Raw genomic sequence first — 16,882 nt, 5'->3', positions numbered from 1 at the left:
TGTGCTGTCTAATTACAAAATGGCTCTCTCTCAAATATGGTTTGTTCAGAGTCAGATGTGGCCATGCCAACATAAATCAAGGCATACAGGGTTCACTCTTACTAACGGCAGATGGCTGAGAAACAGTGGCAGGCTCTTAGAAGGCATCGCTTGAATGAAACATATTTATGAACACATCTATTTTTTATACAGCTGATTTTCCATGTCGCTTCAGCAACTTGTTCCACAGTTCCAATGCAAGCACTCAGTAAAGCATATACTTCAGTGTGCCTTAGAAAATGCTCTGCAGCTGTCAATGTGCCAGTTCCACAAGTCCGATTTCCAGACACAGTTAAGAATTTCTTTCATGCCCTATTAACGACTTATTTCACATAAGATGCAGACCTCTGTGACTGTGCCTGAAATGAGATATCAGATAAGACCGTTTGAATTCGAGTCGTTCTAAAACTGCGCAGCAAATCAGTTGTGTTCAGTGGTTATTTGGACATCTGATCCAATCTACCACGGCACGGCAGGGGAAAACTGACATTTAGGTCCACGGTATTTGGGTCAGTAACGTTGGGATAGTTTCCTCTCACATCCTCTGATTTGAAGTGTATGACTGTATGAAAATGTTCATAGATTGTATTGAGAAAGAAAGGCCCAGTGCCACACCCTTTTTGCCTAATATCGTGAGAAGTTAAGCAGCGTTAGTATTTACAAAAAGAAAAAATAGTTTTTGAGAGAGAAACTCAGAAACTGAGCCTGTTTGGAAGGAATATCTTTCTTAGGGATTAAAAAAAAAAAAAAAGGCAAATGCAAAGTAGGAGAACACAACAAAATGTTAAAAAGTCAACTATTGCTTTAGAAATTATGCATAAAAATCTTGATTTGTACTTTTACCTTGGTTATCATTTTAAAGTGTGAGGGTTAATTGGCAATTTAACTCTTATTTAAACATGCTCTGACTTTGTACTGACTTTGTTTTGACTTTGTGCTTTATTACTATTTAAATCTAATTCAGTATGAGCTACAGTTTCATAGGCACGTCAACTCTGAATTTGAAACCAGACAGTTTTTATTAACATAATACTGAAATTGATTTACAAAACACTTTGTCAGACAAAAAGTTTATTAGGGACGAATGAAAGACGAGAATGCGGTGCAAAGACAATATGGTAAAAAAAACAACATTCTCTTTTTGTTTTCAGTTTAGCCAGAAGAAATTCATGACTGACAACCTCATATGAGGTTAAAAGGTAAATGTAGCATAACAAGATCCAGTAATATAACAAAGGTTATCAATAAGATAATTAAATTGTTTTTGGAAGCATTGGAAGGATCTGATTAAAACGATAATGGTAAGTTTCAGCTATTTTTCCTAAAGCTTTTGAATGGGCAGCTTTGAAATGGTCCAATAGAAGATCACAGGATCTGAGTGGAGGTTCTCAGGAGGTGCAGGACAGCTGTGTTAAAAACCAGTGGTCAGTTATAATTCCTTTTGTTAAACAGAGGGGAGTCTAAAAAATAGAAAGAGATCAGGTATTTTAACTGTTTTTAATTTAGATCATCCCAGAATCATGATTTAATTCAGTCTTGTCTTGTGAGAAGTTGTAATTTTATAAGTGATGTCAAAAGCGTGACTTGTCTGCACCACTGGTGAAAAAGTTTGGACCTATCCAGAGAGCAAATACATCTTAACACACTTTCAGTAATTGGTGGAAGTGTGGTGTAAAAATGATTGTCCCACTATAATATTATATACATTCATGTGTTTTTTTCTTGTAATCAAGCGGAGGCTTCAAAGACCTTTTGTCAACTCTGAAGAGGGCTTTGCTTTTCTCACTGTTCACCTGAGCAACATTTCATAGAACTTTAAAGTCTTTAATGTTTACAGATGCAGCTGCTTGAAATCTGATAAACTGCCTCAGGAGAAATCACTTGAGTCAAGGACGGTTAGGTCTGAGGACAATATGTTTGGAAATTAACAAAGTCTGGGGTGTAAACAAAGAACAAACTTTTGCAACTCGCTCATCATCTCTATCTCTACTCAAGGTTAGTGGCTTGAGGCCGCATTAGCCGCTACTGGCGTAGTTCTCCAGCCAAACGGACATCGATTGAGTTACATTGTTGGTGATGTAGGCAGCAGGTTTACAAGGAAGAAGTGTGCACAGAATAAAAATGACACTATACCTGGTCTTTCGGCATCTTTACCCTTCTGAATCTCTCAGTAATTTTTTTGTTATTATAACAGTATGTCTTTGACAGATCAACCGATTATGATTACATTTTGTGTTTGCGGGGACAAACTCCTGATATGCAAGATAGAAAAATTGATTCAACCGATACGTTTAGAGTGTAGTAAATAGCCAAATACATATTCGGCACAGCTTTGTGTTTGTCCCAGGAGGCTTATGAAAAATTAATATCAACTCTCAGCCTGCATTACTAGACACAAATATCCCATTACATTTCCATTCTGGCTACATATAATGGAATGCGGATGATGGGCACTTCATTGAGTCCTACTTTAAGCGTGCTGATTTCATTTTTTTTTTCTATAATTTTCATAAATTACTCAACACGTAGCTATAGCGCTGCAGTAGTGAAACTGCACTTCAGAATATCTATCTGCTACCAACATATGTTAAAGTAAAATTCATTCAATCACTGTTATTCCTGAGGCTAAATACTACTGCATCTGCTTTCTAAAGAATGTGTAGTTGTAATCCAAATGCAACTAAAAAAAAAAAAAAAAAATCCCCACTCTCCAATGGGGAAAAAAAACATCCCTCAGCTTATTTCTCTTCCATCCCACGTACAAGTGACGTGACACAATTGTGAGATTGTGTAATTATTCTTGTAGACCCTGTAGTTTCATGAGGACAAGCTGCTCCTCAGTATTTCTCCCTAGCGTCCTCCTAGAATGACAGTACGTGGCATGATTGGTGGGTGTATTGAGTGTGAGGTGGTGGGCTGAGGGGAAACTGTCAAGACATTATTCTCAGCTGTCGCTTTACAGCTCTCGTGAGCAGTTACATCAACCTTCACCTTTTACAACACTGTTTGGTGTTTAAACGGCGTTTAAGTCCGCTGCGTTTCTGAGCCCCTGCTGTGTGCTACAGAACTGCAGCTCACTGTTTCTCCCACTGACCACTTTGGAGTCTTGATTGAGTTCACGCAAATGTTTGGTAAAAACAAAAAAACAAAAAACAAAAAAACAAAATAGATAAATAAATTCTATTGCTAGCAGCCAGTCAAAGAGCAGGACAGAGCAGCAAGATGACCTTATGTTCAACAGATCTTGACAGATGCAGAAGTGCGAGCCAGCTGTGTAGGCTGTTTGTTGATGGGCGATAAGGTCAGAGGGAGCCCTTCTCTAGAGGTTATACTTTTTACCTGTTCTGGAGGGAGAACATCTCGCTGCTTCTCATTCTGTGACCCCGAATATTGATTTTCAGCACAAGACATTAAAAATGGGTTTCCATTCTAACCTGCGCCTGCGGGGAGCATTAAACAGGCAGGGAAATCGGAAGTAAATTATATGCTTTTGAATAGTCACTTCTCTTAATCATATTGGAAATTCTCATCATTTTTACTATTATAATTATTTGACCACGAACCTTCCAGAATACTGCCCCCCCTCCCCCTTGATGGCCTCTGTCCGTTTTCTGTATGCCAGATGAGTTTCCCCCCCCGGCTTGCAGGCAGCTTCCACATGCTCCGGAGTTTCTAACGCTCTTATAAATGCACCAAGAGTCCGGAGCGTTTCTCTTTTCACGTCTGATCAGCCGCTGTGAGGAAGGCACCAAAAAAAAAAAAAAAAAAAAAATCCCCCTCTCTCACTGTGAATGTGTGTGCGTAAGAGAAAGAGACGAGACTTCGCCCGCACCTGAATCTGCCCTGCATCTTTCCACCGGACCGCAGAGGATACAGCCGACTGTCCGGGACTATCTCTATCTACAGCACAAGACCGAGTCTTTTAAGCACAGAGTGTCTCACAGGTCCGATTGTTTGGAGGAGCACCGCACAAAGAGAGATCACTGCCTGGCTTGTTTTTTTTTTTTTTTTTTTTTTTTCCCTTCTTCTTTGCGCTCTTCCCTCAGTGGTGAAGTGGGATGCGGGATACGCAGCATCACCGGTATCGTTAGAATACGGCTGACAGACAGACCTTCCAGTTCAGCAGGCCGATCAGATTTGAAAGCAATTGGGGGTGAAGACTGACAAGGGAAGATAAAACTCCCCGCCGGTGGGGAAAGGACTGCTTTTCTTCGGGGGATAAAGTGAGAAGGGATATTTTTTTTTTTTCCAACTATTTGGGATGTGGATGCTTTCTATTTACTACTGTTCCAAAAAACGGGGAATGATTTGGTCATCCGAAGATCAGATTTAACCGGACTGCCGCTGATCTTATCGGCAACGCGTTTTATCTGCCCACCTCTCTGTCCAGAGAGTGTCGGTGGCGGAGGGAGGCGCGGAGCGAGAGCCAGAGAACTACACGGGGGGGAAATTGAGTTACTCTGCAATTACGCTGTTCTTGCAAATCGACGTATTTCTGCGGGCAGCGGACACACACACACAAAAACCTGTGCCAAAGTAACAGAGATTTTATTTTGAACCGGGACAAGAGGCAGCAGAGGTAAGGCATCTTTAAAAACGAAATATGCAGTATTTTAAGGAACATAATATGCAATATGAGTGCCATGCTTTACTGATTTAATGCCTGTTTTTTTTAAAAATAAATAAATATATAAGCTGTCTCCACGAATGACTAAATATGTATAATATAGCAAATATAAGGTTACCGGATCTTTACGCAGGAGAAGTTGAGAAATTGATTATCGTTTCTTTGGTCACCAACCTGTCTGATTCTGACTAAATATAGCTTCTTGAACTGCCAGATTCTTTTTCATATATTCTACAATTCTCCGGTTTTATACGCCTGTCGTGATGGTAAACTCTTTCTCTAGCCTAATTGTTGCATGTTGGGAAGAAAGGAAAGTGTCCTTGTGCAGCAGTGAGCTCGGCTCAATAAGGGCTTGAAAATCATTATTCGGCAGGAGGCAGAAGCCGAGGACGTTTCAGTCGTGACGGATGATAGGACGACTCTCAGTGATAAAGTATTCACTTTAAGTGGAATGATACAGATCAAGTGTAAATTCATCAAAGGGTTGATGGATAGTCTGGCTGTTGTTGTTAAGTGTTGATTTAATATTCCTCACAGACTTGAAGTTTGGACTTTTACTCAATAATTGTTTTTGTTTTTTTTAGACTACAAGGAATCCAACGATTACAAAGATTGATGTTGTATGATATTTAAATAGTGGATGGTTGGGAAACACGAGCGAATTTTTGGCTCCACCTTGTGGTTCAATCTATTGTCTGTTTTTGGCTCGACTCGTGGCATCCACAGGTTTTGATATTTGGAGCATGAGGGTTGAAGACCCTGCTTGTCATCGTCTCATTTGCGAATTAATGTGATGTTCAGTGATGCGGTGGTATTTATATGAATGCTCACGCAAATGAAAGCAGTAGATGTGTTTTCACCAAATGCTCATGTCCTTTGAAGAGTACAACCGTGCAATTTAGTGGTTTGTGTATTAATGTGACTTCAAAATAGATATTTTCTGTCTTCTAAATTTAAACATATGGTATTTTGTGTGAGTTTTGCTTCCTCAGCATCCACATATCGATCCCTGTATAAGTTATCTCATAATAATTTGTCTTTTCTTGTCTGAAAAATCATTATTTGTACTTTGTTTATTACCAATTTTTCAACAAAATAGTTACTAAGAACTTTATTGGCAGCCACATAGTAACTACCTGTTAGTAGTGCCAGCTGATGCTTGCAGAAATGCAAGCTCAAGTACTTTGTGTTGATCTCAAAATGAATAAATGCTGCATCCATAAACACAAACTGCTTTGCTGGCTCTCTGCTGTTATAAGTCAGATATTTGCTCTATATTCATCAGTTTATCTGCACCCTGGCAATTCAAGTTCACGCAGTATTTGATGCCAACAGCTGATGCCTCAAAGGAACACTTACATTTGACAGCTGAGTAATTGGGAATGGTGATAATGTTGGATAGCCTGTATGCAATTATGAACTGGGTGCATATCAATTATTTATTGTCCTGCAAGTCCGCTTCTAGCAGAGGTTTTGTTCCAAAACAGAGAGTTTTGGAAGCCAGAAAAAGCAGCATGTGTGAATTGGTCATTAGGATAATCAAATTAAGGATAATTTAGTGTTTCTAGGCAAGCATTCACACAAATCTGGTTCTGTGCTACCAAATAGATAAATGTGAGATCACAACTGAGACTACAAGTCCATGACAACGGACCAAACTCCATCCACCGAGGAAGACTGTGAAATGTGGGTGAAAGCTCAAGAAATGGACCTAGCGTTAAAAGGATTTTTTTTTTTCAAGCTACCCTTTCCAAGGCCAAGAATAAACCTTTATAAATATGAGATCAAGACCCCTTCAGCCACTCATATGAATTACTTGGGGTCATAATAAATCAAATGTATGCTACAATCTCGAAGGCTTTGTTATATCCTTAAAATGTTTGAGCTTGCAGGGTGAACTGAAGCAGATCAGGTTCAGGACATTTGATGATGAGGACGTGCTTCCAGAGGACTCCCAGGCATCCGGGTCTTGTTAATAGGACATCTTTCTGAATTCTGTTTTTTTTTTTTGCCAAGGGTTACCGAACACGTCATAAAAGCGGGTGCTGCCAGTTCAGGGCAAACACAGGTGCAGGTGATTCCAGGTATACATCAGACCTGCATTGCGTTATCGAGAGCGGCCTCTCATCACCACGCCCGTTTCTGGGGGAAAACAACCCTCCATACTCCATTGACGGTGAACCGCAGGAAGTTGAGACTTTTCTCCAAAGTTTTTTTTTTTTAAACTAACCCGTTTAAATAACAACGTCATGCCGAAGAGTTGCTGTGTAGTTAGTTGCGCCAACAATCATGTGAAAAACGCTGATCTCCAATATATTTTCCTCTGACGTGTCCTAAAAAAAGACCGTGATAGACGGGCTTCGTGGCGCCACTCTACACAAGGGAGGACACCGGGACGCTGTGGGTTATAATGCAGCTTGGTCAGTTGTCAGAGCACAGAGCTAATGTTCGCAATAATACTATTTGTAGAGCAGGAGTGGTAATTTGACAGCAGAGGACACCTCCGACCACTAAGTGGGGTTATAGCACTGGCTTGATGCCGGCCTGATGGCGCTGAAGAGGGATCAAATTCAACTTTTCGCTCAATCTAGCACACGTTCTACGGCCGGCAAAGTGGACATACATTTACTTGACATGGCATCTTTTGGGACATTCATAAACTAATTCACCTCTGCTGGTCTGGTTTTGTAACACTAATTTACATTAAGTTCTATGGCGCAGGTCACTTGTCCCCCCCCCCAGAAGCGGGCGGCGACGTGCTGCACGCCAAAGTCCCCGAATGTGCTGGTTTGATCTGTATAACGTCAGTTTAAACATTTTACAACTGTGGAGCCAACATACTATTGATATTTCCCTTTGCCACCTGCAGGCTTAAGGGTCTGCTGGTTACCAACGTCGGTTTAGTCGGTCTAAATGTCCGTCATTTGCCCCTTTTTTGTGCACTGACAAGTATATTAGCTACTACCCTTGGGACAAAGCTATCATTAGGTAACGTTATCAAGGTAAGTTAAATAGTTAACTAACTGACATGGAAACACAAGTCTTTTGAAAATACTGTTTTTTTTATCGAACTAGAAATATTTGCGGGCAGCTCTTGCGAATAGCATTTACTGTTAGCTGCGTAGTAGTAGTAGTCGTCAGCAATGAAAGAGTACTAGGCCTGAATTTAATGGCGAATGCTGGCTAGTTTATTTGTTTAACTGTTTTAAACATTTGAATTTGTTTAATTCACTGTTAAATACTGAAGTGCTAAATTGAGTGACTCTGTAAACCTAACTAGCGTTAGATAACTACACAAACTGGTACGAATGGGGAAAACCTGTAAATGGACTTACTTGTAATGACCTGTTAAGATGTTATTTATTATAATTCATCCAGCTGCCTTTTCAGAAGTTTAAGCAAAAAAAAATACAACGTGGATGTCAATTCTGTTTTAAAATAATAATGCAGCCAACCCTGTTTCAATGTTACACATTATATAAGTTTGTGTGTGAAACAAAAGCTTCAATAACTTGTTAGTTTACAGCCACGGTTTGCTTGGAATTGAAATGTTATGATACTACTCAACCAAAAGGCATTGAATAATGATATTGAAATATTGCTTAGCCCTACTTAGACCTTACAAATATAACACCGTATAAGTATTACCGTCTTTTTAAAAGTGCTTTGAGGCAAATTTGGGATTTGAGTTCGAGCTGTGAAATGAAAATGGACCTTTTACAGACAGATAGTGCCCTCCGTTTTCCTCTAATGCATTCATTTGATGTTACTTTTAACTAGTGGTCCCAAGATTTGTCGAACATGTTCAATTTTGCCTTTATTAGAGTACAGTAAAAGAGATGAAAGGGCAGCGGTTCAGCTCGGCTACACTCAACCCAATTCAGCATCAGGACTCCACAGACAGGGCTAGTCCAAGTTCCAGACCAGCAGCAGAGGAGTGTCTTCCAGGTAAAGCCTCTGTCACGGATGTTAAGACCATGGGGATTCCATTTTTGGATGCTGGATTTCTACGTTTTAGTGGTGGTGCTGGTTAGGCTTCATAGCTCGTTTTTTGTGATGCACTCGAAGGAGGTGCAAACGGTGTTAGATTACCTCATTTTATTTGTTTTATTAAATCCCGAGCCTGTTTGTACATTCCATGGCTGTGTAGCATGGTTATGAGGGGTGGAGTGTTGTTGGTCACTTCACTTACTGACTGCTTTTTGTTAGTTTGTGCGCTACAGAGATCGGTCATTTGCAACGTTGCCCGTTACAAAACAGCTCTAATGTTTCAACAGATTTCAGTGGGGCGTTGATGATAGCTGGTGTGTCTTGAGCAGCAGAGGTTGAAAATTTATGTTCAGCTAAGAGCCAGTTTTTCAGAACATTTTGGGTGTACACTGATCTGGTGTTGCAGTGGAGACCTAAATGTTTTTCTTTCTTTTTTTTTTATTGAATCTCATTATTTACGATGCACTTAGAAATAGGCCACACATTAACCATCTTGGATGTATAGCCCCCATAATATACATAACATTTACAGCTGGGCCGTGAGCCAGATTTGGCTCACAGACTGAGATTTACTGACCTTTAGACTAAAATTAACAAATGACTGGAAGTAGATGAATCTTTATATGGTGTATACTTTATTATTTTATATTATACTTTAAGTGGCAACCTGTCTGTGTTACCCCACCTTTGCCCAAACTTAGCTTGTATAGGCCACAGCTTCCCCATAAGCCTACACAGGCATAAATAATGGATGGCTGGATGGGCTACACTTTAAATACGTAGACCAATCAATGAATATGTATCTCAATTAGCCCTAAAACTTATATTTGAAATCAGCCCTGGAAATTCCTATTCCAGGATAATACAAACATTTTGTAATAATGAATATTTATGATTATGGTAATTCAAGTGCCTTCTAATGCTACTGTTTGTTAAATGTTACACAACTACTAGTAAAACAAATAATAATTAAGGTAGCAGTAGTTAAAAGGTAGGGTGAACACTTCACTTGCAGAAACAGGAGCTTGCCGTTTATTAAAATGTTCATTGTTATTTAGCAGATGAACCCATCCACAGATCTGAATCATAGTTCCGTTCGAAAATACTATCATTGCATGGATGAAAGGTCAGAAGGATAAAACAAATTCATTACGAATAAAATTGACGACCTGTATTTCCACTTGCTATGTTGTTATTTCTCCAGCATTTCTGCTTTCATACTGTGATCAGTCAGAGTATGGACAGTGTTTGTAGCTAATTGATTGTCGTCCCTTTGCTGGCTTCTTTTTTTTTGGGCTTTCTTGCTGCCATGCCTTAGTAATCAAAGTGGCTTTGATTTGTATTCTTCAGTGAAGTATCCCTTAAGTCATTATAAGCCTGACTAAATTAAATATAGCTTAGTTGCAAAAAATAATTAAGGCATTTCAGGCAGGTGAACTAAAGGTAAAAAAAACAAAAAACATAAGCACAAAATGAGGAAACAGTATGTATCTTTTGCACTCGAATGACCCAAAATAATAGGGGAATGTTCTGCACCATCTCATATCTCAAATGTATTAAGTCATGGCATTGATCTGAGTTATGTTTAGACCATTTAAACTCAGTATACAGTATTTACCCTGCTTTTTAATTCCTCGCTGCTGGCCAGAGGCCAATATGTTTTTGGGTCGACCATCCGTCCATCCTGTTCTTGTGAACATGTTATGTCAATGCTTTGAGGGAATTTCTTCAACCAACAAAATTATTGAAGGCAAAATGATTCCGTTGGTACCAAGAAGGAACTGATTAGAGTTTTCTGATCAAATTTCAAGGTCACTTTCACCCGGCATTCCTCTCATCCTTCCTTCCCGTTCTCGTGAACGCAAGAACACGTTGAGGACATTTCTTCAAAATTGGCGAAAACATTTACTTGGTACCAACCGTGAACTGAGGTTAAGGTCATTGTCACATTGTATTATTTGTTGAAGCAATATTTAAAAAATGGCTGGAGGGAATTTCTTTATTTTGTCACAAATGTTCACTACGCCTCAGCAATCAACTGATTCGATTTTGGTGGTCAAAGGTCAAGGTCACTGTCACCTCAAATCGAGCCATGTTTGTAAGCACAACACTTGGTCAAAGGTTGGAGGTCACGGTCAATGTGATCTTACATCTTAGAATCTCAGAAAGTTCACGAGGGACCTTATTCAAATTTGACACAAACTTTCACTTGGCCTCAAGGATAAAGTGAGTAGATTTTGGTGATGAAAGGGCAGAGGTCAAGGTAAATATGACCTATGCCCATTGATCATCCTTGAGGGAATTTCCCAAAATTTGGCACTGACATTTTCTTCAACTCAAGTATAAACTGATCAGAATTTGGTGGTCAAAGGTAACTGTGAACCTCACAAAACACGTTTGTGGCCATAACTCAATGATTCATATGTTAACTATAACAACATTTCACTCAAATATTAAATAGTGTAAGATGATAATTATTCTTTTCTATCTATTATTCAACACCAGAACTGAGGAGCAGAAGGGATTATGACCATATTTCACATTTATGACGGATACTGAATTGGTTATAATACCCCAGGGTGGCAATCTATAAACTTTGGTAATTGTATAGATTTTCTTTGCTGTCAGGATTGAAGTTGTGTGTGTAGTGTCCGTGTTTTAGAATTGATATTTGCTTTGCAGCAACATCCATAGGAGTTTGGACAGATAAGCATGTAAACTACAGCTTGAGTGGTTAGTGGAGGCACAACTGATAGGTGGTAATTCTAGTTTTTACTGTAACAGCATTGGTTTCATTTTAGTCGTACGTTTTATTTTTTAATTTTTTATCATGAATACCAGATAGGTGCTGGTTTTACATTTCCTTTAATTTGCACTTGTGTGACATAAGTGAACACATGGCCTGGCTTTCAGGGTTTATGTGACATTACTAAGTTATTGGCTCATTGCATTGAAGGTTAATTATCATCAGCTAAGTCTCTAACTCACAGTGAGGAACAGAGTGACAATCATTAGTCCTTAACAAAGTCTCTTTTCCTGTGAGTGGAAAGGGACAGTGCTGTCGTGCTCTGCATGTGCCTTATTTGATTTAGCCAGCCATCACTGCAGCCTACTCACATTCATGACTGACTGCTCGCACACATATCTGGCATGCATTAAGACTGGATTTTTTTTTTGAAGCTATTTTGTCTGTTTGCTGAGCAGGCTTCCTGTTTTCATCCTTGCCATCATAGGTCACGCTTAACATATTCATTGGGCTAGCTGGAGGAATTGTTCGCTCAAGGTTACACTAACAATGTCCTTCACATGATAAACACAGCATCCTAATGGCATTCAGGTATGCCTCTCCACCGCTCTTATTTTCACCCATAATATGCATTACCGGACAGTATTCAAGGTTGAGTGTTTAGAGCACATTCTTGAAGGGCTGCAGTGATGTGTCGCTGGCAGAGATCCACAGATGGTTATTCAAATGTAAAAAGAAACTCATTTATGTCTACTTGTATGTGCACACCCTCTTTTACCTGTAAATACTTTTTCCCTTCTGTCCTTAGTATTTTTTAAAGAGAACTTTACACAGTCTGATAAAATGGTTGTCCTATTTTGCCTCACTTCACCATTCAGTCTGACATCAAGTTTTTGTTAACCAATTACTATTTGAGGGGCTGTATATTGTTTTGTTTAGCTCTAAAGTCATTTTCTGTCAACACAGAAGCTGTAGTATAAGTTTCTCAAAACAATTAATGTTGCTCCCTTAACAACCATACAAGAAAGATGCCAATTTAAAAGTTACGTATGAAACTTGATTTTCAATAATTCTTATAGCTTTGTTTATCTTGTCCATGTTTGTTGAAATATGCACATTTTGCTTTTAACCAGAAAAACATACGCCAAATCAGTCAAATCTCTGTCATAATAAAGACAGGTCTTCAAGTCATAGTTTGTCTCCAGAGTTGAATGGAATATCTAATTGTGCAGTTGACAAAGAGGTCTTGTTGTTCTTAAATCTAACTAGCTAAGCCTTTGAAACTTTGACATTGGAAACAACCATTACTTTTAAGCTCACCCAAGACAATAACACAACAAACTTTGTAACCTTGTTACTTTTTCTTGAACTACAGCTTTCGACCTACACTTTAACTTGATGATTTCATCTCTCATTGGTTGTGACATTTTGTGTGCACAACAATTTGACTGAGATGAGGTGACATTCATTTGTCATTTAAACTCCCATAGGCCAGCATTGATTTAGTTACAAATTCTAGGAAGTCAAAATCAATTTATTTTCTGTCAAACTGATTCACATTCAGTCAAACAGATTCATGTTGAGTCAAAACAATTTTTAGTTCAATGTTTGCAACCAAAATTCTGCTGTATTTTGAAAGTCTTGCGGCTAAGACACCGCAGGAAAGCCCAATTTGTAGTCACCTTCGAAGGGATCAGTTCGATCATACTGGGTTACATTCTGCAAGCATGTATAGTCTTCTGCTGTATCTGATGGACTTTCAAATTGAAGCAGAAAGCAGCAATGAAACTTTCAATTACACATAACATGCTGTGAACTGCTGTGGAGGGAGGTTATGTTTCAAAACAAGAATTACCGTGATAGATGACAAAGAAATGAAAAGGAAACAGTTAGTGAGTAGAGTTAAACCTAGCTTGTGCAATGTCCTAGAAATGGAAATTTCTCATCAAAGCCATTGAATACCTATTAATTCATACACTGTATAACGATTTAGACTTTTAAAGAATTGTAACTTTGTGGTTTTCTGTGCCGGCAACAATTATCTAGTTTTCTCCCATGTCCTTAAAGAAAGTTCCGTTTTTCAAATTTTTCAAAGAATATACAACATACACTCAGTGTATGTACATTTTAGATACATTTGTAAAATGTAATGCAATCCAACAGAATAACTCAGCCATGAATTCCACCTTCCCAAAGAATCCTTTTTTCAGTTATTATTGACAGTCAGAGAGGTATTCCTTTAACTATATGCTTATTATTGAGGTTTTAGTTTGCAGTGCTGTTGAATTGGACTGCATTATGTTCAGGTGTTTCTACTGTTCACGTAATAACGTGAAGATGAAGTATATTAGACATTCAGTAAGATGCAGTGCGGTACAACACCATGAACTACCTACGACCTCAATAAAAACTTTTAAGCAACATTCATGAAGAAGTTTCACATAAATACCAATTAATCTGTCTGATCTGTTTCTCTCCATCCATCTAATGGAAAGATTGGTGTCACTTCAGAGATAAGAGTGAATAAACTCTGAAAGTCGACTTAAAAGAGAGAAAAAAAAATGTAGAAGAGAATTCTCTGGCTTTATTTTAAATGAATTCCAGGCTGAGCAAACATGATATTAGATCTACAAAGGTCATTTGCAATGTGCTGACAAGAAAAGTGAAGTAAGATTCATAGTCTCATTGTGTTCTTGATCAGTTGATGGATTGGACATGGGAGCCTAACTGTCCATAGTCATGAAGGTTAACCAGCTAGCACACCCCCATCCTTTAGCCTTTAAAGCATGCACACAGTGACTAGTGTTAGGGCAAGGCAAAGACATGTAATTTACCGGGATGCTGGTGAACTGTAGGGGGCATTTGTCCAAGACATTTGACAGCCTAAGAATACACTCAAGACAAATCCTCTTTCATGTAACAGAAGGCAGGAGACTGACTATGAGGGGCCTGTACGTAAAACACAGGTCCTTGTAGGTAAGAGCTGAACAGTTATATATATTTTTTTTTTCAAAAGGTCTCTTTTTGTCTCATAACATCTTTATGGCACAGAATAGTACCAGAAGATGGCTTACAGCATGTATGCATGGGCTTCCTCTTGGGCTTATATCTTTCCACATTTGCCTTGCGACAGTATGTCTATGTGCACAGTGGGCCTTTGGGAGTGGTTCATCTGTCTATCTAAGATGATCCATATCCACTGCACTGCTTGTCAACTGGGTGGACAGTGATAAATGAGTAGGAGAATATGTGCAAAGCAGGCTGCCGTAGATGAAGCACTTGCAGGAATTGTGACCTAGCTGTGGTCAAGAGAAAACAGAAGCTAGATGGGCACACCACACACACACACACACACACACACACACACACACACACACACACACACACACACACACACACACACACACACACACACAGCCTTATTTACACAGCCAGGGGAAGTAGGACCACAGACTTTGTGTTTTGTGGTATAATGATAATTATAAACACATAGCAAGCTAACTTGGGATGGCACTAGTACTTTTTAATCAAAGTTTAGAGGGATTTTTTTTATTTTTTTATTACAAGAGCCAGGATTTTAAAACCATAACGGTCAATGTCTCAACAAGTTAAATGAGGTGAGAGAAATGTTCTACAGCCGTTGATAACATAAGCTACGACAGCTGTCAGTGGCCAATTCATTTAGTTTCAGACATTTAATAAATGTGAATTCTGTGTGTTGGCCCAAACACAGATTCAAAATATTGGCTGTCTGGCTAATTAGTTCTCAGCGTGTCAATGTCAGCACTAGTTTATGCTTGGCCACTGATTGTTTTGTCAAGAGAGAAACACCACTCTGCATTGTTTTCCATCTGCTGGCATCGATCAATCCGCTGAAGACTCATTTTGTTTCACACCTGGCATTATCATCCATCCTGGGTGATCCAATCCCAAGCGGCCAGCTTTAAATATATGAGTGCTCACTGGCCATTACCATTTGTCTCGACATGTGTCTTGAGTGACTACTTGTGATCAGATTTCATTTCCCTGGTCTAAATATACAAGTGAGTAAGCACAAGAACACAAACAGAAATGCAGGCGAGGATTTGAAGCAACAGGCAGACAGGAGACATCTTTGCTCACTGGAGCCTTTTTTTTTTAATGTGCAGTCAATTACAAATTTATGACATACATGACGTTCACATTTGAAATTGTCTGAACACAGTTCAGTGAGTTTTGTAATTCACAACCTGAACAGTCAGGACCCAGTCGGTTCAGGTCAGGTTATGAAATTCTTCAAGCGGGTCGGGCTCCTGTTGATAAATGAACTGTGCGAGGAGGCGGCACCTCTTCTACAGTTGTGGGGATGATCTGTTTCAGAAATTAGATGAAATAAACTAAAAGAAAAAAAGTTAAACTGAGGAGAGCCTTTCGTGAAACATGCGTCAGTTACAGTTTTTTTTTTTTTAAATTTTTGTATCTCTTTTGCTTTCTGTACAGTTTAGCTGCGCTCGGCAAAATCATTTAGGATTCTGCAGGACAATGACAGTGAAAACATTGAATCTTTGTGGAACGTCACAAATCTCTTGGCTACAACTGCATTTTTTGTTTGAATTTGCTACTTTTATTTATCTGCCATGCTGGTAGGCTGAGCAAATTCACATCTCACTACACAGGTGCTAATTTCTAACCCTGATGGAGATATTTTGTGTTTGAGTTGATAAACAGGTTATAGATGACCAAGAATTAGAAGTGAAGAGTGAAGAGAGTTTTAGTTGTTATAAATGCAGTATTACATTAAAAACACGTCAGTCACAACGTTCAAATCCTAAAAAAGTACCATTAATATTTATAAACTGTGACAGCAGCTTGCAGCAATGTTCCACAGACAGTGTTTCAGAGTCTAACATGAGCTTGTTCAGGCTAATGTAGCAATAGTTTACAACAGTTGCACCGTACCAACATTGCTGTTCAGCTCTTTTTACTTGTGTGTAGTGCATTTTTATGTCAAGATTATATGCCAATACTGGACTTGAAGTTAATTCGAACTGTGTCTTCTTGTTCTAATCATTAAGCATGTTATCAATCTGCATGTAACGCATACATTTTCAATGAAGGACATGAAATTAAGGTTAAAAGAAAAGTTCTTTTTTTGATGTTCTCTGCCGAGCCTCCTTCTCATGTATCATGCAATGTACAGGTTGGACGGCGTATTGATCGTTTTCTTCCAAGGAAAATTGAAGTTGGTGCATTGACTGAGGTAGTTGGCAGTCATTCATTCACACAGTCTTACCAAGCCCTTTAAGTCACTGTACATCAGGGCAGATTTTAAAGACGAGCTGTATAATGGGCTCTGAAATGGCCTGAGTCCTGGGCTAAAACACAAGGAAGGGAGAGATGCGTAATTTCTCTTTGTGCCATGTTGACGTAGATAAATAGCCTTCTCGCTGTAGCCTCCTCCTTATTATTATGCTACGAGGGAGGTTGGATTTTCACCACGG

The 16,882-nt window shown here is 39.0% G+C and overlaps 1 protein-coding gene across 1 annotated transcript in view; it reads left to right on the top strand.

Annotated features, from left to right (window-relative positions):
- The first annotated feature begins 3,804 nt into the window (after positions 1-3,804).
- grik4 (glutamate receptor, ionotropic, kainate 4) overlaps positions 3,805-16,882 on the top strand; it is a 272,058-nt gene continuing 258,980 nt past the window's right edge. The window contains exon 1 of the mRNA XM_069148046.1: positions 3,805-4,618. The gene's annotated coding sequence lies outside the window, so the exon portion shown is untranslated. The remainder of the gene's footprint in view (positions 4,619-16,882) is intronic.

This window comes from Embiotoca jacksoni, unplaced genomic scaffold, assembly GCF_022577435.1.
Source record: "Embiotoca jacksoni isolate LCO1_2020_lvr unplaced genomic scaffold, fEmbJac1.0.p SCAF_14, whole genome shotgun sequence".
Taxonomy (NCBI): Eukaryota; Metazoa; Chordata; class Actinopteri; family Embiotocidae; genus Embiotoca; species Embiotoca jacksoni.
This window is presented reverse-complemented; position numbering and strand designations above follow the sequence as displayed.